Source organism: Scyliorhinus torazame, chromosome 16, assembly GCF_047496885.1.
Source record: "Scyliorhinus torazame isolate Kashiwa2021f chromosome 16, sScyTor2.1, whole genome shotgun sequence".
In the NCBI taxonomy this organism is placed as follows: domain Eukaryota; kingdom Metazoa; phylum Chordata; class Chondrichthyes; order Carcharhiniformes; family Scyliorhinidae; genus Scyliorhinus; species Scyliorhinus torazame.
In genome coordinates, this window is record NC_092722.1 from 46,277,388 (window position 1) to 46,300,011 (window position 22,624).

Consider the following 22,624-nt stretch of genomic DNA (forward strand, 5'->3'; position numbering starts at 1 on the left):
ACTGGCTACCGTATTTTACAAAATGCAACTGGTAAGATATCCTGTAATGGATTTTGTTTGTGTAATTTTCAATTTTTAATATCTGGGAGACTCGCAGGTCGTGGGCCTGATCAAAAACACATTTTGTTGTGTGATGAACCAGTTCGCATCTGCACTGATGGAACTGCATTGGGTCACAACTCTTAATGATTCGAACTTACGCTTCCAAATTTAACATTGGTGCAAAGCCTGCCCCCTGCACCAATGTTAACCCTGAGCGAGGGTGCCATTCAGGCGCTGAATGATTGTATTAGTTTGACCGAGGCCAGCATTTGCAAAGAGCTAATTGGGATCTCAGAGCATTAGAGTTGCTCATTCTGTCCCTCCCCCACACCCACCCAATAAGAAAACCCAGCCAACGTTCCCAAATTTATGGAACAGACATTCAATAGGAAACCACCAGAGGAAAAGAATGCAACGGAAACATTGTCAGTTTTAAGAGCTTTGTCAACGGAACTACAGCTCATCGCATTGAATCACATTCTCCATCCATCAAACACAACCCGACAATTAACTGGAAGATGAATGCCAGGGAATTCTTCACTGAAAGAAGGATGGCAGAGGTCCACCTAGTCAATTCTTCTCTACAAGCCCCACACCACTGACGAGAGACAGAAATTCCTCAGCTCCCTTCTCGTTGAAAAGTAGAAAAGATTTTTTTGCTTTTCCCTTTCTGAACTCTCTTTACTGGAGAGGTTGCGAGTTGTCTGAGTTCTATCTACCTGACAAGGAGTGCAGTCGTACAGATGGATGTTTTTAATTATGGGTACCAGGGAATAGGTTTGGTGCATTGAAACATTATGATTAGATCCAATATACTAAGTAAGCCTATCGTCAGGGTCATGTTACAGGCCCCAGTACCTGAGTGAGGAACACGTGTCTCCAAGGCCCAGGCGTAATAAATCTGTTGCTGCTACAGACTCAGGTAAGGTTTTTGCATGTTAACATTGCAGGGAGAAGATTAAGTAGAAGTGAATGCAAAAATGGGGAATTAATATGTGTTTACTTTTCCCTCTTTTATTTTTAGGTATTTTCTTCACATCCATTTCTATTTTGCGCTCTCATCCCACATGACAGCGTTGATGAGAATGCATTTTCACTTGAAGAAGGATGATGGGAGTGCGTGTTTAGCCAGGCAGTTGTCAGATCCTTCTGGATTCTGTGGTAGAATAGTTACAGCCAATCGTGATTTACTTTCTTGTTGTCACAAGGAAGAAACTCCAGGTCAGGCTGAGGCCTAGTTGTTTAATGGAGCAGGTGGGAACAATTTTCTAGGGTGTCCGATGTGCAAGCTGGTAATGTGTAAGCTCAAGTGCTCATCTGAATGCTTCTTAAATGCTGTGAGGGTTCTTGCCTCATCTTCCCTTTCAGGCAGTGAGTTCCAGATTCCCACCACCCTCTGAGTGAAAAAACTTTTCCTCAAATCTGCTCTAGTAGCACAGTGGGTAGCACTGTTGCTTCACAGCTCCAGGGTCCCAGGTTCGATTCCCGGCTTGGGTCACAGTCTGTGTGGAGTCTTTACATTCTCCCTGCGTCTGCGTGGGTTTGCTCCGGGTATTTCGGTTTCATCCCGCAAGTCCCAAAAGACATGCTGTTAGGTAATTTGGACATTCTGAATTCTCCCTCCATGTACCCAAACAGGCGCTGGAATGTGGCGACTAGGGGCTTTTTACAGTAACTGCATTGCAGTGTTAATGTAAGCCTAGTTGTGACAATACAGATTATTATTATATATTATTAACCACCTGCCCCATGCCTTAAATCTATGCCCCCTGGTTATTGACCCCTCTAGTAAGGGGAAAGGTTTCTTCTTAACTCCCCTTTCTATGTCCTTTGTAATTTTGTACTCCTCAATCAGCCTTCTCTGCGCTGAGGAAGACAACCCCAGCCTAACCAGCCTCTCTTGATAGCTGAAACACTTCAACCCAGGCAACATCCCGGTGAATCTCTTCCGCACTGTCTTTAGTGCAATCACATCCTTCCTATAGTGTGAGGTGCAGCATGTTTGAGCGCAAAGCATCCATTCCGTCAACTTCAGAACAAAAGCAGTGCTAGCTCTTGAAATAATTTGTTATTTTTGCACCTTTCAACACCCCCCATCAAACCCCTCCCCCAACCCTTTATTTTCTATGGGCAGGATTTTCTGGTCGTGCCCAGCCCGGACATCAGAAATTCCCACCTGAGGTCTGTCACATTTTCTGTCCCAGCCGCTATGATTGCCAACCTGGGCCTTGAACCGTAGGTGCCAGCAGCAGCTCCCAGGCCGAATGGAAATGTTGGGCAAAATTTAACAGCCTCATCACAGCGGGCAGCATGGTGGCACAGTGGTTGGCACAGTTGCTTCACAGCTCCAGGGTCCCTAGTTCGATTCTCGTTTTGGGTCACTGTCTGTGCGGAGTCTGCACGTTCTCTTTGTGTCTGCATGGGTTTCCTCCAGATGCTCCGGTTTCCAACCACAGTCCAAAGATGGGCAGGTTAGGTGGATTGGCCATGCTAAATTATCCTTAGAGTCTATAAAAAAGTTTAGGTAGGGTTACTGGGTTACGGGAATGGGATAGGCTTAAGTGGGGCGGTCTTTCCAAGGGCCGGTGCAGACTCGTTGGGGCAAAGGGCCTCCTTCTGCACTGTAAATTCTATGATTCTATTATCACAGTTGGAAGGGGGCTGGAAAATGTGGTGAGCCGTTCAAACATCCAGCGGGAAGGGCTGTCAAATCCTACCCATTATTCTTCAGGGCGAGTCTACGCAGTGGTCGAGGACTGTCCCGATTTTCAGGCACCAAATGGTCTCCTGTGCTATCAATATGGCAGCGGGGATGCTTCTTCCAGATCTGAAGTACTGCACCTGCCATGTTGGTGTGGACAAAATTATTGGGCTGCAGGGCCCATTTCTGAAATCGACATTAGGCCCATTGCACAGACAGATATGGAGCCTTGGGCAGAACTTTTAGTCCACCGGCACTAAAATTTGCACTGCCAGCTGGCATGCCAGTTCTTTGCCTCCACCCTGAATCTTGCTGATTTCCCAGAGGCAGATGGGACAGGTGGGGTGGTCAGATGTGGTAGCACTAAATACCCACAAGCAGATATAATTAAAGTAATTAAGGCCATTTTAAGACAGATTAGGTGTGGTTTTCCCACTGGGTTACACCTGACCTTGCACCGGGTGCATCACGCGAGAGGCCCAAAACAGGATTCGCATCATGGGGCGAGGCGATCGCGAGTCACCCGACTCGTGATGCCCGTTTCAATTTGGATTATGCCCTCCCACGAGTCACCGGCCCCACCCAGGCATCGATTAGTACTGCTTTCCATAAGGGGAGACATGATGACCATGCCGGGGGACCATTGGAGCCCCCTCGGGTGGTCGGGGACAGAGCATGGCACAGGCCCCTGACACCCGGACACTTGGGCACCCTAACAGTGTCAACCGGGCACCGATACCCGGGCACCCTGGAAGTGCCAGCCAGGCAGCCTGGCAGTGCCGATCAGGCACCCTGGAAGTATCAACCGGGCACCCTGATAGTGCCAACCTGACTAAGTGTGGATGAGTACAGGTCTAGATCTGTACTCAGGCCGGCGGGAAACGCCCCACCAAATCCACCCAAAATGTCAATTTTCCAGTGAATTGCGCCCATTATCTGATGCCGACTGGGATTTTACAGTTGGTCTCCAGGTCTCCACAATTTAACTTGGTGGCAGATCAGAGGTGGGGTGGGGGTTGGGGGGGGGGGGGGGGTGTCAGCGTTTCCGAGAGGTCCTCCTTGCCTGTGGCCTGTGTGGCATCAGCAGCAGCTCTGTGGAGGGGCTCCTCACCCTTGTCCCCACCTCCCGCCAACAGTGGTAGACCAGGTGAAAAAAGTCTGTCTCTCAGCTTGCCATGGTGTTCTGCTACTGCAAAGCCAAATTTGCTGCTTGCAAAGTAGGCAAGCTGGAAGCGAGAAGGACACCTTGTAAAACCCTCTGCAGGTGAAAGTGTCAAAAGGTTTGGTGATGCAAAGGAGGCCATTTCTGTGGATGTAATTGTATTTATTTTTCCCCCTTCAATCTAGAATTCTGTTCAGGACGAATTCCCTTCCTGCCAATGTTGTAACTGGGAGTGATGCTACCTGAGCATCATTTTCAATCCTGTGCCAATTACATTTGCTCAGGTAAAATAATATCTAAAGTTAAGATGCTTCTCAACCCATTAATAATTTTTAAAATCCTCCTTGCAAGGCATTGGATAAAAAGGCCTGAATTACATGCTGATAGAACCTACATTTTACTTTTTAGCATCAATTATGCTACAAAATATTTTCAGAGCTTTTTTTAAATTTCCTTTTTACTTGGAGCTATTTTTGGGGATGAGTTTTCCCCTTTTTTCCTCCTGCAATATTTGTTCTCTTGAGCATTTTTATTTGTCTGGTCAAATGCCTTGCCAACTATGGTAAGGGGTGAATAAGGAATGAATTGTGTAGCCTGCGCTCTCTACTTCCTTTCGATTTTCCAGGTATGCTCCATTTCCTGTCCCCGTCTGAGGATTGCATTCTCCCCTATACATACACTGTGCCATTATTTTTCACCACTTCTCTTGGTCTTTTCATCTGCTTGATGGTGATCATCATGGAGGTGGAGCTATCCCAGCATTCACCACGGCAGTGAAAGCTCCCTATCAAAGCTCTGAACCCTATCGCTCTCATAGAGGGGTCTCCTTACTGCTATGCATTCTGGGACACCTCACCTGCCATGGTTGCTATTGGAATTCTCACACTCCCCACTGAGAGAAAGTAAGATAAAAACAAAGTCCACAGACATCCTAGGAGGAGAAATGTGACAAATATGGGCAGATGCAGCCCGACCTCCAACCTTTCAAAACACACACGCACACGCATATATACAGACACACACACACAGGCAGACACACACACACACATGTACGCAGACAGACACATGCGCACATGTACAGATAGCCGACCGTCCCTTCCACACAAAACGTTCAATTTGAGAAGAGGATGGACGAACAGTTTCCCGAAGCCCCATTCCCACTGCTGACCAGATCAGTTGCAATGAGTGGGACACAGCACCGACCTCACTCAATTCTGTCTCAATAATATTCCTCAACCCTAACATTGCCAATATGGTCCACTTGTTCTGCTTTTCTTATGAGGGAAGGAGAAAGCCAATGCCCTTGCTCTGGTCACAATTGCTGAATAAAGGCTTAGCTGATGATGCCACCCATAGTCAAATTTCCCATATCGCACTGTCAGCTCACATGTGAAGAATTTCCAGGAGAACAATGTGGTAAAGGGCAGCCAATTCCAGTCAAACTATCGCACATCAGCAAGAGTCAATACTTCCAGAAGAAGAGGGCACAAAGGGGGGGTGGAGGGAGAGAAGGGATAAAGTGTAATTCCTGATTTGAATTTGGAATCATCCAAAGGACCGGATGATAGAATGGACTGAACATTGACTTTTAACCTCCAACCCAGATTGATGGGGGTGAAACTCTCCTCTGCCAGCTGATTGAAGGAACGCCAAATAAGTTTGGAAAGCCCCCATCGTGTTCCTTAAAGAGTCGCACCTACTGCACAGGTCTATCCCTAATTTAGCACTAATAGCACTAAGAGAGGCCTGACATGGCTGACCGACTTGGGAATTAGAAAAAGGGAAAACAAGCATTGCTCACTTTTGAAGGGAGGGATATTAGGGCGTGCGGGTGAGAAGGAGCTTTATTCTGCACCTTCCCTGGTCTGGAAGTATTCCATTTCCCAGGGCTAACACACGTCACCCCACCCAGCATCACACATAGCTTTGGACAAATCACCCCACAGTCACCATCAGCACCGTCCAGGACATAGAAACAACCTGTGAAACAACACCCAGAGCTCATCCCCAGTACCTGGAGCAATTAATTGGCTGGGTTGAATGCACAAGCACCGCACCACCTCGCTTGCGGTTGTACACATCATTCACGATGGGAGACAGATACAAAGCGTTCCTGACAGTTGGAACTGAGCGGGTTAAAGCTAACTTGCGATAAGCTGAAAGGTAAACAATCCATTTTGTCTGGGCCTTACCGGCTGTTGACTATTAAAACCAGATGAGCAAAAGCCTGAAACACTGCTCTGTGGAAGCAGCATGCGACACTTTAATAAGTTACATGTCAGGATGACTGATGGGCTGGACCACCGTCAGCTTGGAGCCTAGTCTACGAGCCTCAGTGTCTATTTATTAAACCCCGGCCTCCGCATCCAAACTCCAATAAATTTCATGCCACTAAAAGCTTAATCTTGCTGATGTGTTGGCAGCGATCACTATCCCTCCTCTTCCAACACCTTAATAAATCTTGAGGTTTTCCAGATACGGTCGGGAGAGTCGCTGGAGTATCCCAGCGGGGAGCAAACAAGGCGAGGGTGTGTTTTTCAAGTGAACGTAAGCGTAGTTAGAGTGACACCACATTGCAGATTCCGTCGGGGTAAGAGGGTGGGATCCGGTGTATGGACAATCAAAGCTCTCCCGAGCCCATGAGTAACCTTAAATCCCCCCCTTTGCAATGCGCTGTCGGCTTGGCACTGAGCTCAGAACGTATTCATTACACTTTGCTGATGTCTTGTCAAACCAATATTCACTTGACTGATGACATGGAGAAGACCGGATGGTTGAGAGCGTGCTACAAGCTCATAAACACCTCAGCGGTCTGGATGATACCTAGAAGCCCATGAGCGAGGTCTGAATCATCCTCCCAGTCTATCCAACAGCCTCCTCCCGGGGGTGATATAACATGTACTCTGTCGCATCAATTAAATAACTTCTCCTTTCCCAGATTTCCGGTCAGACTATTATTCATTCGTGTAGCATAAGTTAACCGGCATCTTCATTTCAGTTGTTTCTCCGTTTTCCCATGAATGCCCTCATTCATAATGGGGTCTGATTCTATTGTGACCATTCTGATGTTCCTGCACCTTTTACTTTTGCCCCGGGGGCTGCCTCCCTGATGATGCCCACATCCAGACCCCCCTATTATTGCAAGGCAAAGTTGGGTTGGGCACAGCACTCCAGCCGATGCCTACTGCAGTGCCAATTCTGAGTGGCCAAGGCAGCAAGGGCCGCCATTGGTCTTCCCGATGACCACTCTTGTGGAGTGTATTCAACAGGGTTGGTTTTATTTGTGGGGGGGGGGGGGGGGACGACGACAGGAAACTGTCGGAAAAGCCTTGTTGGCCTGCAAATCATTTTATGCCTGAGGGATTGGAATTGGCTTGGAATTCCAGGAACCATGGGCTGGGATTTTCCAGTCCCATTCATAGTGGGACTGGAAATTCCCACCCAAAATCTCTGGCCGCCTCTTCAAACTTTCTGTCCTGCCTGCGATAGCCCCGCCCTGAGTGGGAAACGGAAAATCCGGTCATAGTGTTTTTCAAGGAGGAGGTTTTACTGTATAGTGGGTCAAGTCCCTCCCTCTGTACCAGAAGCTCCGGGTTCGGGTCCCACTCCAAGGCTTGATGGCCTCAGAAAGGGTGGTCGTAATGTGGCCAAACGGGTTGATTGTCAGCCTCCCAATATTCTTACTGACTGGTGGTCAGAACGGGAGAGTGTCCCTGTGGCAGCCAAAACCATATGGTACAGTCAGAAGTCTTACAACAAACATCAGGTTAAAGTCCAACAGGTCTCTTTGGAATCACGAGCTTTCAGAAAGTAGCTCTTTCCTCAGATGAGTTTATATGGTAGCTGCGGCGTTACAGGCTCCTCATGTTAACAGATTCCACATGCAAGCCCCCAGGCTGAACTTTGTGGTAAGGGCCCTTCTTCATGATGACAATGAGTGCTTCTAAGAGGAGTTGAACTGCAATCGAAGGGTGAGCCAAATGGAGTGTGATGTTTCTGTCTGCGGGTGGAAGTGGGTCAAGTGGTCCACTTAACAGTAATGTAATGGTCCGTGCATATGCATTACATTGTAATGTTCGAACATGCAGCTGTTTGTTCCTCATTTCAGTCATTCCCAAGCAATACAGTCATACCCGAGCGGAACTCGACGGGGCCGTTTCCGCCACCCTTCCACGATTCTCCCAAGTGGCGGGAACGGCCCCGTCGAGTTCCGCGGGCCGCAGGCCGGAGAATCGGCGGAGACACCCAAAATGGCGATTCTCCGGCACCCCTGCTATTCTCAGACCTGGATGGCATTCACGACGGCGTGGGCACTTCGGCGCGGGAGTGGAGAATCCCACCCCATGGGTTAGATTCTTCGCTCCCCGACGCCAAAATCGCATTCAGCGATGGGGCGGAGAATCCCCGATGATGCCAAAATCGGGGCGGCACCGCTTTCACGATGCACCAGCTCCTGAAAAGCGGCGTACTCACGAATCCACGGCCTCAGGCCATTGCCATAGTCGGGGGAGGGCTGATCTGCAGGCACGCGGGGGCTTCATTTGCAGCTGGGGGCACTGTGGGCGGGCGGTCTGGGGCGCGCGAGTGGCTGAAGGAGGGGACTATTTTTGCGGTCCGGGTCCGCGGGTTGAGTCCACCATGAAGCATGCCGCGGCCGCTGCAGGTTGCCGCCGTGCGCATGCGCGGCCATGGACCCGGCACCTCTCCAGGCCACATCGGCAGCTAGAGCTAGGAGCTCTAGCGTAAAACACCACCATTTTCACGCCAGCGTGGGCACTTAGTCCCTCAAACGGAGAATCCAGCCCCATGCCTTCAACGAAAGCCTCGGGCAGCAGCAATACCATCCATGATGGCTTCCGTGATGCTTCGAACCAACGGTTATTTTAATGAGCCCTTAACATTTAATGTAATGGTCTCCTCATAATATGGCCCAACTGGTTGGAATCGGCGAGCTAACACTGCCAAACCCATTTAATCCCAGAGCAATCAAAATCACTATTGCATCATCTCACACATACATGGTGCAGGGGAGGGGGTGGTGAGACGGACAGCTTTTCCTGATTAATTAATTGAAGCAATACTGCCTCATCGGTTGGGCCAGACCAAATTTATCTCTGGCATCCTTGGAACGCTGAAATAAAAATGAGTCAGTGAGTCTTCGTTCAGTCTCATTGAGACTCATCCATGAAATTAATCCCAACTTAAATCCACTCTGTACAGCGTGAGTGGGAACACATGGGAATGATGGTGTCCATTTGCAAATCCTGTAAGGATGCAGGAATCGAATCCTAAGCTTGCAACTAACGAGCTACGAAGGAGCTCTGAGGAAACAAGACCAACTCTCACGCAAAACAAAAATAGTGATCAACAGTCTGAGCTACATTCTTAAAGGACAGATTTGAGTGTAAAAGGAGTGCAGGGATAGGACATCGGCAACAAGTTAAATCCCTCCTTCGTGCGTTTAAAGTGTCGACATCTGGAATGGACTGCCACCTAGTGAGCTAGCGGTTGGCCTCATTAGAGAATTACAAAGGGAATGGGAACTGTTCTTAATTCAGCAAGCAGTGCTTCAGGGAAAGAAAGAAAAGGGAAAGAGAGTGTAGCCAAAGGCAATGCTGAGTTTGGACCTGGAAAACAAAGAAAGCAAATAAACCGGCACAACTGGCTCGCAATGAACTCCCTCCAAATCAGATGGGGGGGAAAAGCTATGAAGAGAGGCTGGTTAGGCAGGGGTTGTTCTCCTCAGAGCAGAGAAGGCTGGGGGGGGGGGGGGGGGGGGCTGATTGAGGTGTTCAAAATTATGAGGGACAGAGATAGGGTAGATATAAGGAACATTTCCCCTCAGCGGAGGGGTCTATAACCAGGGGACATAGATTTAGAGGGTATTTGAGGAAAAAAAATTTCCTCCAGTGGGTGGTGGGAATCTGGAACTCACTGCCTGAAAGTGTGGTAGAGGCGGGAGCCCTCACAACATTTAAGAATCATTTAGATGAGCACTTGAAACGCCACATCTTACAAGGTTAAGGGTCAAGTGCTGGAAAATGGGATTAGAGTAGATTAGTGCTCGATGGTCAGCACAGACATGATGGGCAGAAAAGCCTCTTGCTGTGCTGCTAAAAACTCTACGACTCTAAAAAGTTTGTTGCCTGATATGGACCTCTCTTCCACCTTAATTCTGTATTTTACTCATTCCTGGGACTCGGGCATCGCTGGCAAGTCCTGCATTTATTGCCCATCGCTTATTGCCGTCGTTGGGCGGGGGAGGCGGGCAGGTGATGGGACACTCAGAAGACCAATATGCGTTCAGTGTCTAAGTCACTTTGCTGAAGGAGGGGCCGAGCGTCAGCAAGCTGCGACCGCGAGGGAAACGCGGTCAGCTTCAGATTTCAAGGAAATCAGTGAAAGGCTTCGCCGCCTGAGCCGAGGATTTTCATTTTTGAGACCCACACATTTCTGACAAAATGGTGATGGGTTTAATGGCGCCTGCCATTATTAATACAGGAAATGTCCCAGTAAAGTGTGGTGAGGAAGAGCTGGCCCAGGAGTTTGCTGTGAATACATAATAACTAGATGATTTGTGCCTCTCTCTCCATTAACCATACCAAAACTGCAGCTGGCTGTTAACCTCCTCATGAGTGTCAAGAGATTGTTGTATTATTAGCAATTATTTACTACACCACACAGATCCTGGGCCATAATATCTGGAGTTTTGATGCAGAACAGACTTTAAATGGGCTCTACTTAATCAGGGAACTCAAACAGCTGAATGGGTTGTAAAATAATGGAGGAAGGTTACTTGAAAAATAAAAGTTTCCGAGTGACATGTTTAATTTTCTCAATTCAATTTGTGTCCTTTTTCTTGTTACCATCGGGCGATTCACGGACCAGGGTTCAGAGTTCAGCCAGAATTGGAACTGGAGAATAAACACCAATTGTGGCTCAGTCCATTAGCGTAAGATGCGATCTACATTCACAGCTGGGGCAGTTCTAGGGTTAATATCGTCAAGAAGAAAAACGAAAGGGTGATCTTGTTTACCAGAGAGGCAAGATCTTGGTGTTGCAAGGATTTTAAACAGCGTGATATACCCTGTGGTATGGAAGGCCTCATGGGTCAGTCTATGATAAAAGATTGCTTCATCGGTTTTTGGTGTCTTTTTGCTCAGGGTAGCACGCTCTGTCTTTTTAGAATTGCTTCTTCTACCTGGACTGGGAAACAGTTTTGGTTTAGTATCCAATATGCAACAGCCCGGTCTCAGTTTTGCCCTGAGATTTCAGCTCAGAGGATGGGGATGGAGATAGGATTTTGCTGTGCCCTGCTTACGTGGCGCATAAGAGGCTCTCATGCCCCTAGGGAAATACGACTGTCCCCCTGAATTTGGTCAGGTGTTTTTTTCAGGCATCCTAGGCACCTGGTTAAACAAGACAATAAGCCCTTTGCGTATGTCAGCGAGGGGCTTAACACTTGTTTTATGTTCCCCTTGCACGCCCCCCTCAAGAAATTTGGCAGAAAGCAGGTATTACCCAGGCATGGATGCTGCCTAGCAAGCCACCACCACCAAAACCCTCGGCACCTTTTTTCAAGCTTGATAGAGGCTCCAGGCTCGACTCTTGAGGATATTTCACATCTTCCTCCTGAAAACTTATCTGAGGGCTGCTACCAGTGAGTGAAGCCTGAAATCCATCTGCTTCGAATAGGCTCATCTAAATGGTTGAAATTAGGCCCAAGGTTCAGTTACGAAGCAGCTTCAGCCACTACTAAAGATCACACTCTCTATGCACTCTATGTTATGACCAGTTTCCAGTCAGAAATAGTTAAGGGGTTTGTGGGACTTGAACTCTCAACTTCAGTTCTGAGGTTAGAATACCACTACTACTAGGCCAAACTGAGTGTTCCTAACAGAATGAATCATTTGAAGCACCCCAATTTTCTCCACTCCCATATCCCGCTGATACCAACTGTTAAGGGGGGGGGGGGGGGGGACATGGTTCCCACAGACCTTGGTCAATCTCCCGTTGGTACCTCGTCCTAAGCGACCATTCCTCATCTGTGAAGCTGGACTTTCAGTTTAAACAAGCTCTTTGCATTTGGAAAGAGCGTTAGAAGTCAGATCTTCTGGTCAACTGATGTCCGCCTACAGGACTAGCTAGATAGCAATAAGCCTGAGGGAGCCAGGCTTCCCAGGTCCAGGAATGTCCAGTTTGCCAATGGGCAGGAAAAATAAAATTAACCCCTCGGGTAGTCAAGGGTGATGGTGAATAAGTGGAACTAAGGTCAAGTCATGATCTTATTGAATGGCAAAACAGGCTTGAGGGGCGATATGGCCTATTCCTCCTCCTATTTCTTATGCTCTTAATTTTCTTATGTAATGTATTACATCTGGCTTCATAATTCATTAGAAGAGAGATAAATCAGCTGGGATCCTCACTCCTGATCACTGTCTATTGTTTCCTCACTGTAATACTGCGAAATGGACTCTTGCTGGGAATCCTCCCATATTACTGTGAAAGGTAGAACATTTACCCATCACAGTTAAAGCCTATCCTCAAAAACACACACACACACTAAATCACTGCAGAACAATCAGATCTGGTGACTGTTTTTAGCCCAAGGGCATGGCAGTTGGTTATATTTCCCCAATCGTCACTCCAGTGGGCATCAATCCAGGTTAAGGATTGAGGTTTTTTGAGTTTAATTCACCAGATGGGACAGGATCAGGTAAACTTCTGGATATGCATCCCTCCTGGGTACCCCCTTGCCTCTGAATTCAAGAGTGGAGAAGGGGTGACTTCCAAGCAAGTGTTATACCCAATCCTGTCAGTTTCCCAATGGCTAACTTGGATTAGACTTGCCCCCTCGGTCTTTCTTATGGGGCTTAGGCACGCATCAAGTGCATAAATTCACTCATTAAGCTATAGGGGAGGGGGGGGGGAGGGGGGCTAACATTTTTCACATCGCCAGTGCATTTTGAACGAGGCTATTCAAAACAAATGCAAATTTTGCACTTCAGTGAAATCCTTTCAGTTTCAAACACTTTTTCAATGACCTGTTAACATCATGATTCAAGTAACAATCTTTCCCTTACCTTCAGAAAATATATTACTTGGAGGAAAGGCTAGATTGTCAGCTCTCCCTTTCATCTATGTGTCAGGTGGATTACATTACACAAGGTGGAGACCACAGGGTCAGACATGGGAGGAGTTCACCCTTAAATTTACAGCCTCTGACATGAAGGGCTAAGGGGAAACTAAAGAAACATTTGCAGTGAGCGCCAATTAATTTATTTTTATAGGGAAACTAAATAGATTAACAGCTTCTACTTGTAATTCTTGGTGAGTAGCTGTGAAATGGTGCTGATGGGCTTGAGGTGCTTTCGTGTGAACTTGAAGTGCCAGACACAAGCCTGCACAGTGAGTGTGTGTATGTGTGTGCGTGTGTGTGTGCATGTGTATATATGTGAGCGAGTGTTCCTGTGTCTGTGTGCATGTCCAGTGTCTGTGTGCATTTGTGTGTCTGTGAGTATGCATGTGTGTGTCTGTGTTTATATGGGGTGTATGTATGTGGCTGATTTTGTGCATGTGTGTCTCTCCATGTATAAGTGTGTGTGTGTCTTGTTTAGTTCATTTGGCTGGATGGCTGGTTTGTGATGCAGACCAAGGCCAGCAGTGCGGATTCAATCCCCGTACCTGCTGAGGTTACTCATGAAGGCCCCGCCTTTTCAACCTTGCCCATCGCCTGAGGTGTGATGATCCTCAGGTTAAATCACCACCAGTCAGCTCTCCCCCTCAAAGGGGAAAGCAGCCTATTGTCATCTGGGACTGTGACGACTTTACTCTTACTTTATGTGTCTGCGTGCCTGTGTGTGTGTGCCTGTATGCGTATGTGTGTATCTGTGTGCATAGGTTATCATAGAATTTACAGTGCAGAAGGACGCCATTCAGCCCATCGAGTCTGCACTGGCCCTTGGAAAGAGCAACCCACCCAAGCCCAGACCTCCACCCTATCCCCATAACCCAACCTAATCTTTTTGGACACTAAGGGTCATTTAGCATGGCCGATCCACCTAACCTGCACATCTTTGGACTGTGGGAGGAAACCGGAGCACCCGGAGAAAACCCACGCAGACACGAGACCATGCAGACTCTGCACAGACAGCGAATCAAGCCAGAAATCGAGCGCGGGACCGTGGAGATTTGAAGCAACTGTGCTAACCACTGTGCCACCATGCTGCCCATATGTCTGCATGTTTGTGTGTATGTCTGTGGGTGTATGTCTGCGGGTGTGTATGCCTGTGTGCCTATGTGTGTGTCTGCGTGTGTGTATTGATATGTTGCCTGTTCAGCTGTGCCATGATTTGAGCTCACTGACAGCATTATCCGGGCTTAGCATCAGCCTGGCACTGAACATTACCCTTGGGCAAGGGGGACTGGCTTCTGTTCATTCATACGCCAGCAAGGAAGTGGCGATTTCAAAAGGGGCAGGGAGAAAAAGTCTTTTCAATATATTGCTACGAACCTACATTACAAAAGTGACCATGCTTAAATAGACATCAAACGTGCTTTGGGAAATCTTGAGGTTGTGAAAGGTGCTATACAAGTACACGTTGTTGCTTTTTTTACTTTAGCCATTGCACCCTATAAGTAATTTATCTGAGGTGATGGTTCTTTGTTCATGTAAGCTCTGTGTGGCGATGCTATTCCACACCAGGATCATTTTTCATTAATCACTGTGCCTGAACACATTTTACAATCTCTGTCAGCTCATGAAATCCCCTATTTTTTTTACACCTCAAAATCTCTCTGCAGTTGTCACAGGATGTTTTATAAACTAACGGCCTCGCAGCTGCTTATCGGGCCCATTCCACCTTCAGACTTTCCACACATGACTGAACCATGGTCCCACGTGTGCGAAGGCTGAGTGCCAATTACCTTATCAAGAGGCCCATCAGCGTTCCGTGAGTTCGATCTGGAACGACTTGGAAATAAATAAACTTGAATGTTTATCGCTATCTGTTATTTGGCCCTCAGCCTTACCATATCAAACTGATCTGCTTGTGATTCCGCAACGCCCCCCCCCCAACTTTCATTCTCGCTCACTCCTCTCAGCTGACAGGTTACAAGAGCTGAGAAGAAAGTGAAGGGTGATTATTGCCAGGAATGTGACTGTTGGTGAACTCAGTGGGAGATGTAGAAAAGAAAGGGAAGGCAGGACAGAGGTTGGGATGATAGAGGAACAGTTAGAGTCGAAGAGAATCATTCATTTCGGCAATGTAAGAAGCAATCTGTTTGCATACGGATGAACAGGTCACTTTTGATGATGCTTCTGGGCGGTTTCAGATCCAGATGTTTTGTGTATGCTACCAGGACTGAGTTCATGGCCACTTTCCTGCAGTTGTCTCTCAAGAACCTTCGTAACCCATCTTGGTAGAAGTGGCCACAGAGATCACGCAAGACTGGGCTTTAGGCCTAGGAGGCCGAGGTTTGATTGATTCAACTGGCAAAGCTCAGGATATTTCCTGCTTTTTGGATATCAACGATTCAGGGAAAATTCAAATACGGTGGTGAGGGAGAACAACTTCTCCACAGGAGCCACAAGCTCTGCATATCAACTGTTGCAAATTTTGGAGGTGTTTTTTAAGCAAGGCTGCACCAAGGCATTGGACCCCATGGAGAGATTGTTCTGTCGTACCTCCGAGTTACTCTCTTTTTCTCTGTCCCCACTCCTTCTTTATTTCCAGTATTTGTGTGTCTCTATTATTCTCCTGTGCATTGCTTCTTCTTTCTGTGTCCCTTGCCCCTTCTTTCTTCAGTCCTACTCTGTTTTTGGATCTCTCTCTTTCTTTTTGGTAGCCTTTCCTGACTCCTCCATCATCTTTCCCATTTCTCTTCATCTGGCTCGTCCTCCTTCTCTCTGTTTTCCCTTATTTGTTACTCATTTCCTGGGAGAGGAATGGGGAAACAAGCCCCCCAGTAAATGTTGTTGGGACTGGAGGTTTGCAAGGGACTAAGTTGCAGCCTTTGCGATGTTTGTATGAACACATGCATTCTTCATGTCAAGTGTGGGAATGCTGGGAGTGTGTCGGCCAAGGATCTGGGATGTAGATGGATTTGGCAATGAGGGTACAGGTGGGTATAGCTTCTGGTGAGCTACTGACTTTGTATTGGTTTTTCTTAGCAATCTAACTGATAACCTCCTACTGGCTTGACCAGACTAACTCTCTACCTCATGGTGATAGTGCTCACTGGCTTGTGCACTCTTACTATCTCAGTAGCTGTGTCCTGTAGAGAGAGGGAGAGTCTTAATGCCCTGTGTGCTTTATAGTGGTGGTGTCCTGTCTGGTGATTGGTTGTTATGTGTCGTGTGTGTTCACTGGTTATTCTGTGTGTCAATCACTGCCTGTCTGCATCTCATTATATACATGAGTGGATATTATGACAGGTGTATATTGTGGTTTGAGTGGAGAACCATCATGACACAAAACAGAATTTTGGAAAAATATGATTTGTCATTCAGGTCAACTAGAAATGATTCCATTAGAAAATGACCAATCACTAATGACACATCATGAGGTCTGATTGGCTTCTGGTTTTGGATGCCATTGCCTGGCGATGGACAGTTCTCTGTGATCTGATTGGTCGAGGTTCTGGGATGCAATTGGTTGAAGAGATTGCAGTGTCTGGTTCCGTAATCTAATTGGTAGAAGGTGCTAAAGTACCATAACACTACATTGAACAGGCACAAAAAGAGATGTTTCTTCTTTATAAACATGATGTGGCAGGACCATGAGAAAGGTCTGTAGAAGTGGGTTTATTTCATAATGCACGCAGTCTCAGCTGAATTTGCTACAGGGAAAGACAATGGGCTGAAAAGGTGTAGGATTCATTGGCCCCTGTTTTCTCTGGGCCCTCATCTTGCCCAGCTGAGCTTTTCATTTCTGCTCACCTCTTTCAATGCCCCTGCGAACACTCAGCCTCTGGAGGTCATGGCCGTCAGTAACTATCGCCCAGTCGTCGGTGCCAATGTCTGCCATCTTCATATCTCGCTCACTGGTGTTGTTGTAGTGGATGTATGGACACCAGGAGGTTTGGTCCAGTGGCCAGTTCACTGTCACGAATGTTGTTGCGTATACGGCTGTCATTTATCCGATTAACATGACTGAGCCAGCACAGGCAATGTTGGCTTCGCAATGAGTGTATGCTGATGTAATTAGCACTCCAGGTCATCTGAGCTGGTGACCTTGTCCGGCCAAGTGATGCCGGGGATACGTCTGAGACAGCGAAGGTGGAAACTGTTCAGTCTTTTATCCTGCCTGGTATATGTTATCTGGGCCTCACCATTTTAGGGGAGTGCACAGAGGATGTAGACTTGGTAAACTTGCAGTTTGGTGCTCTCAGTTAAGTTGCTGTTGTTCCACATTCTCCTGCTTAGCTTGGACACAACAGCTGCAGCTCTTGTGATGAGTGTCTGAATTTCAGCATCGTGACAGATTGTTGGTGATTGTGGAGCCTAGATATGTGAAGCTATCAGCTACCTCCAGCATCATATTGTCAATGCTGATAGATTAGAGTATGGCAACATCCTGGACCATGACATTTGTCTTCCTGATGTTGATGGTCAGATCAAACTCTTTACAAACATGACCGAATGTGTCCATTTGCCGCTGCAGGTGTACCTCAGTAAGGGCTGTTGGTGCAGCATTGTCAGCAGCAAGCAACCATAGGGTTCCATTGTTGCCTTGTCATAATTGATCTTACCCTAAGCATTGTGATGGAAAGAGGAGATCTCATAGAGCAGCTTCGGCAGGCAGCCAATTTTCTGCAGCAGCTTAAATAGACCACCTCTGCTCACACGGTCGAATGCCTTGGTGAGATCGATGAATGCAATATACACTGGTTTCTCTTGTCACGGCATTTCTCTTGCAGCTGCCAGACTGAGAAGATCATGTCAATTATAGATCTTCCAATTCTGTAACCGCACTGGGATTCAGGGTGGATTCGTTCAGCCAGGATCTGCAGTCTGACTAGGGCAACCTGGGTAAATACCTTTCCCATGATGCTCAGCAGGGAGTTGCAGCCGTAGTTTTTGCAATCACTGCGGTCATCCTTGTTCTTGCACAGAGTAACAATCTTTGCAGCAGCTATCATATGACGTACTGCGACCCCCCCCCCCCCCACCCCCATCCGTCCAGCAGACAGAGAGGTCCACGCACATGCTCAGGAGTGCTGGTTTCCTGTGCTTGATGAGTTCCAGTAATGGAGCATCAGCACCTGGAGCTTTGCCCATGACAAGTGAGTCAATATATTTGCTAAGCTCCTCCATTGTGGGTTTGATATCCGGTCATAACAGGCAGGCTTTCTAAGGTGTCTAGATCTTCGTCAGTGACAGTGTTCTCCCTGGAGTGCAACTCAAGTTAATGTTCCACACATTTCTTAATGCAGTCAGTGATGATGCCCCCTCCCCCACCCCCCTGCCCTTGTTTTCACTGGAGCCATTTTCTTTGCTGATAGACCTGTTGCCTTATTGATCCCTTCAGACATGCCTCTTGCACTCAGTGTGTCAAATGACAGCTGGATATTCTGGCAAGGTTGTAAGCAGTAGTCATTGGCTATTGGACTGTACTCTTGAGAGGCTCTTAGTGCGTTCAGAGTCTTCTCACGTGGATCCCTCTTGTCATTAAACAGAGTGGACCATTAGGCTTCAATGACAAGTTTCAACACCGTGATGTTAACCTTGAACCAGTCAGCACTTTTCCACTCTTGCTTCTCACACGTTGAGAGTGTGGTATTGTAGATGGTGTCTCACACTATGTCCCATTTTGCATCTGCATTCTGTCTGGGAATGCCAGAGATAGCCTATTCAATTGAGTCAAGGAACTGGTGTTTTTTTCTCTAAATAGGTGGCATGGCTGACACTGATACAAAGGCAGCATTCCTGCTTTGAATGAGAAAGCTTCAAGCATTGCATCCTCACCCTGGTGTACACCAGGGAATGGCCAGTGTCACAGTCAGTGCTGTGGCAGCAGTTGAGAATGTGGTGGGGGGGAGGGGTATCTCTGTGTCCATGGGGTGGCGGGAGGTCACCCCTGGGCGCAAGGAGCCATTGTGAGCTTAGGTCACGTGTGCCAGCAAACTGTTTAAGCAACCAAGTGTGAAAGAATAGTTTTAATTTACTTCAGTGCACTGAGACTAATGAGGGTGAAAAAATAAGGCCTCCTAATCCCTACCCCAGAAGATTGCAAGTAAATACATGATTTGGTGTGCAAAGCTAGTGCGTCCAACAGGTTGATGCGATGTGTCTAGTATGTGGGTGAAGAGAGTGAGAATGCTTTTTGCTTTTGTGCATGTCAGTTTGCTTCTCATTTCCAGCCTACATGGCTGTGTGGTAGCAGCATACAAAAGAGAAGATGTGTAAGACCCTCACTGTCACTGCACAGCCTCTCCAGTCAGCAAGTACTCAGCTCCACCTCCTCGTGGAGACGCACGGAAACTGGATCCATCTTGGCTCCCAGGCTAAAGCATCGGAGGAAGCTGGGACGAGGTTTGTCTCCCAGAGACAAGCAGTGTGCAGGCCCATTGCCCCCCTGACACTCGTGAGCCAGACTTCCAGCTACAGGTGAATAATCTCCACTGCTTTGTGGTCTCTTTATCGAAGGAAGGGTATACTTGTCTCAGAGTGAGGCGCAAGTAATTCTCACAAGGTTGATCTCTGGGATAAGAGGCTATCCTCTGATGAGGCATTGAGTAGAATGGGCTTAAACCCTCTGGAGCGCAGAGAATTGACAGCAGCACGGTGGTGCAGTGGGTTAGCCCTTCTGCCTCACGGCGCCGAGGTCCCAGGTTCGATCCCGTTTCTGGGTCACTGCCCGTGTGGAGCTTGCACATTCTCCCGGTGTTTGCTTGGGTTTCGCCCCCACAACCCAAGGTGAATTGGCCACGCTAAACTGCCCCTTAATTGGAAAAAAATGAATTGGGTACTCTAAATTTATTTTTAAAAGGAAAAGAAAAAGTGAGAAGTGAATTGTTAAGAGGGTAGTTGCTGAATGTGGTACCGTGATCCTTTTAAGGGGATGAGTCCCCGGAGAGTCGTGACCCAATCAACCAATGGAGCCGGGACATGCAAACCCGGGGCTGGAGTCAGTTGGGAGTTTGGAGTCTCAGAACATGGTAGCTTTTATCTCACTCGCCATATAGAGTTTTTTACTTTGATAAATCGGTCATTTGTTAATCCATCTGGTGGTCATGCGTCTGTCAAGATACTACACCGAGAAACTGAGGTGATTTCATTGGTTGGAGACTTTAAAATTATGGCTGAGATAAAGGTGGTCAACTGTTTAGGACTGAGGTGAGGAACAGTTTCTTCACTCAGAGGGATGTAGATCTTTGGAAATGTCTCCAGGGAGCTGCCTGTGCCGAGTCAATGAGTATATTCAACTCTAAGATCAATAGCATTTTGCTCACAAAGGGAATTAAGAGAGACAAGGTGGGCCAGGGTACTAGGAGTTCAGCCAGGACCTTGTTGAATGGTGGAGTGGGCTGGATCAGCTGTATACCTTTGCCCTGCTCCTGTTTCTAATGTTCTTACCACAGAGGTGAGAGTATTATTGTGCAGTCTGCTCTGGCCTAGCTGACTTGAATATGGTGATGCTGCGGGGACCTGAAAATGGTGAGCATTCTACATGAAATGAAATGAAAATGAAAATCGCTTATTGTCACAAGTAGGCTTCAAATGAAGTTACTGTGAAAAGCCCCTAGTCGCCACATTCCGGCGCCTGTTCGGGGAGGCTGGTACGGGAATTGAACCGTGCTGCTGGCTGCCTTGGTCTGCTTTCAAAGCCAGCGATTTAGCCCTGTGCAAAACACATCCATACATAAATGAAGATGAAATTCAAGAAAAAAAAGGACACTTGCTTGTCGTGATTTGGGTGGGATGGACGAGGGTGGAGAGATTATGAGATCACATGTCCGTCTGCATTTGGGAGGGATGGCCACAACTGTGAAGGTTTTCATGTTCGATCAGCCTGTCGGCACTCACTGCTCGAGCTCTCGCACGCGGAACAGGCCGTTGGGACAGATACTGGAGGAACCCTTAGAACGATCTGGGAATGGAGATAAATAAAAGAGTTGCCATGTCTCCCGCTGCTCGCTATAGTTAATCTGAATATTTGCCCACATTAAGTCACAAATGCAAAGAGGACAATTGAAGGAGCAGACAGGATGTGTCTTTTCTTTGTTCTTTTAGAAGATTTTAGTTGAGACGGGCAGCATGGTCGGCGCAGGCTTGGAGGGCCGAAGGGCCTGTTCCTGTGCTATACCTTTCTTTGTTCTTTGTTATGGAGCTCCACAGCGTGAGGGAGCTGAGTTAACATACGCAGCTGGAGCTGAAAACACACCTCCGCCCCTCTCCAAACAGCCCTGTGTCTTTCAATCCAGCTCTATCACACTGTTGGGCTTGGTAACCCTGCCAAGAATGTTTCTTTAAATACAATAACTATTAATTATTGTTTAAACAAACCAAAATAAACAAACCAAACCAAAACAACGAAACAGCTAACAAAAGGATGTTCAAGTTTGTAATCATTATCCTTTCAATTGAATCTTCTGATGTGTTGGGTGCTCTGGATCCGCGGAACACATACAGGCCACCAACACTTAAAATAGTGCAACACTATTTTATTAAGTCAGAAACTGTTGAACATACTTTCACTGTGGGTTAACACGATGTTAGATTAAACTAACGACCTATGCCTGTCCGAACCAGTCTATGCACTCAGCACATGGTGAGGATCTGTGCTGTAAGCTGTAAGCTCTGTCCTTGTAGGAGGCTGCATCCCGAATGAGCGGGAACTCTGATGCCCCCTGTCTTTATAGAGAGTGTGCTCTAACTGGTGATTGGCTGCGGTGTTGATTGGTCTTGCTGTGTGTCCATCAGTGTGTGTGTATCTGCACCATGATATACTGGTGTATATTATGACATCCTCCACACAGAGAGTCATATTTTGTTTTGAGTAACTCTTACAGGCCCAGTTAATGGTCCGCGCATGTCCCTTTTCTGTATGGGACGTCTCCTGGTCAACATTCACCCCTCAACCAACATCCCCAAATAGATTCAATGCTTAATCGACTCATCATTGATAGGGGGTCACACAAAATGGCTGCCTCATTTGCAATGGTGATAGTCCAAGACAAATCTATGTTACAGACTCATGAAGGAAATGGAAATGTTGAAAATAGGGGATGGGTTTGACGACATGTCTTTCTTAAAACAAATGTGACTCATGACACCCTTTGACACGACCTGTGACCTCATCGAGCAAGGTTCTGTTGTGGCCTTATGGAGCCTTGTAAAATTCTCTTCCTATTACCGAGACTTTAACAACAAATAACCCTGATCTGTGAAGATTACTACTGGAACGCAGGTCCAACACCTAACTAGAACCTTCTGTGTGTTCAGCTGCAGTTCCTGGCCCAGCTACCAGAACATGCAATTGGATTATTTCCTTAAGCACAAGCCACAGGGCAGGATTTTGATGAAGTCTTCAACCAAAATTAGCCCCCATATTGGTTTCTGCCAAAGTGATTCAGCCAACCCTCAATAATCAAAATCAAAGGAGGCACAGTTTCGCTGCTAATGTTCACATTTGGTATAGTTGACTAACCATCTGATAATGAAATGTATCGTTTGGAATCACGCATCCATTTCCTTTGGTTTTCAAGTCAATCCC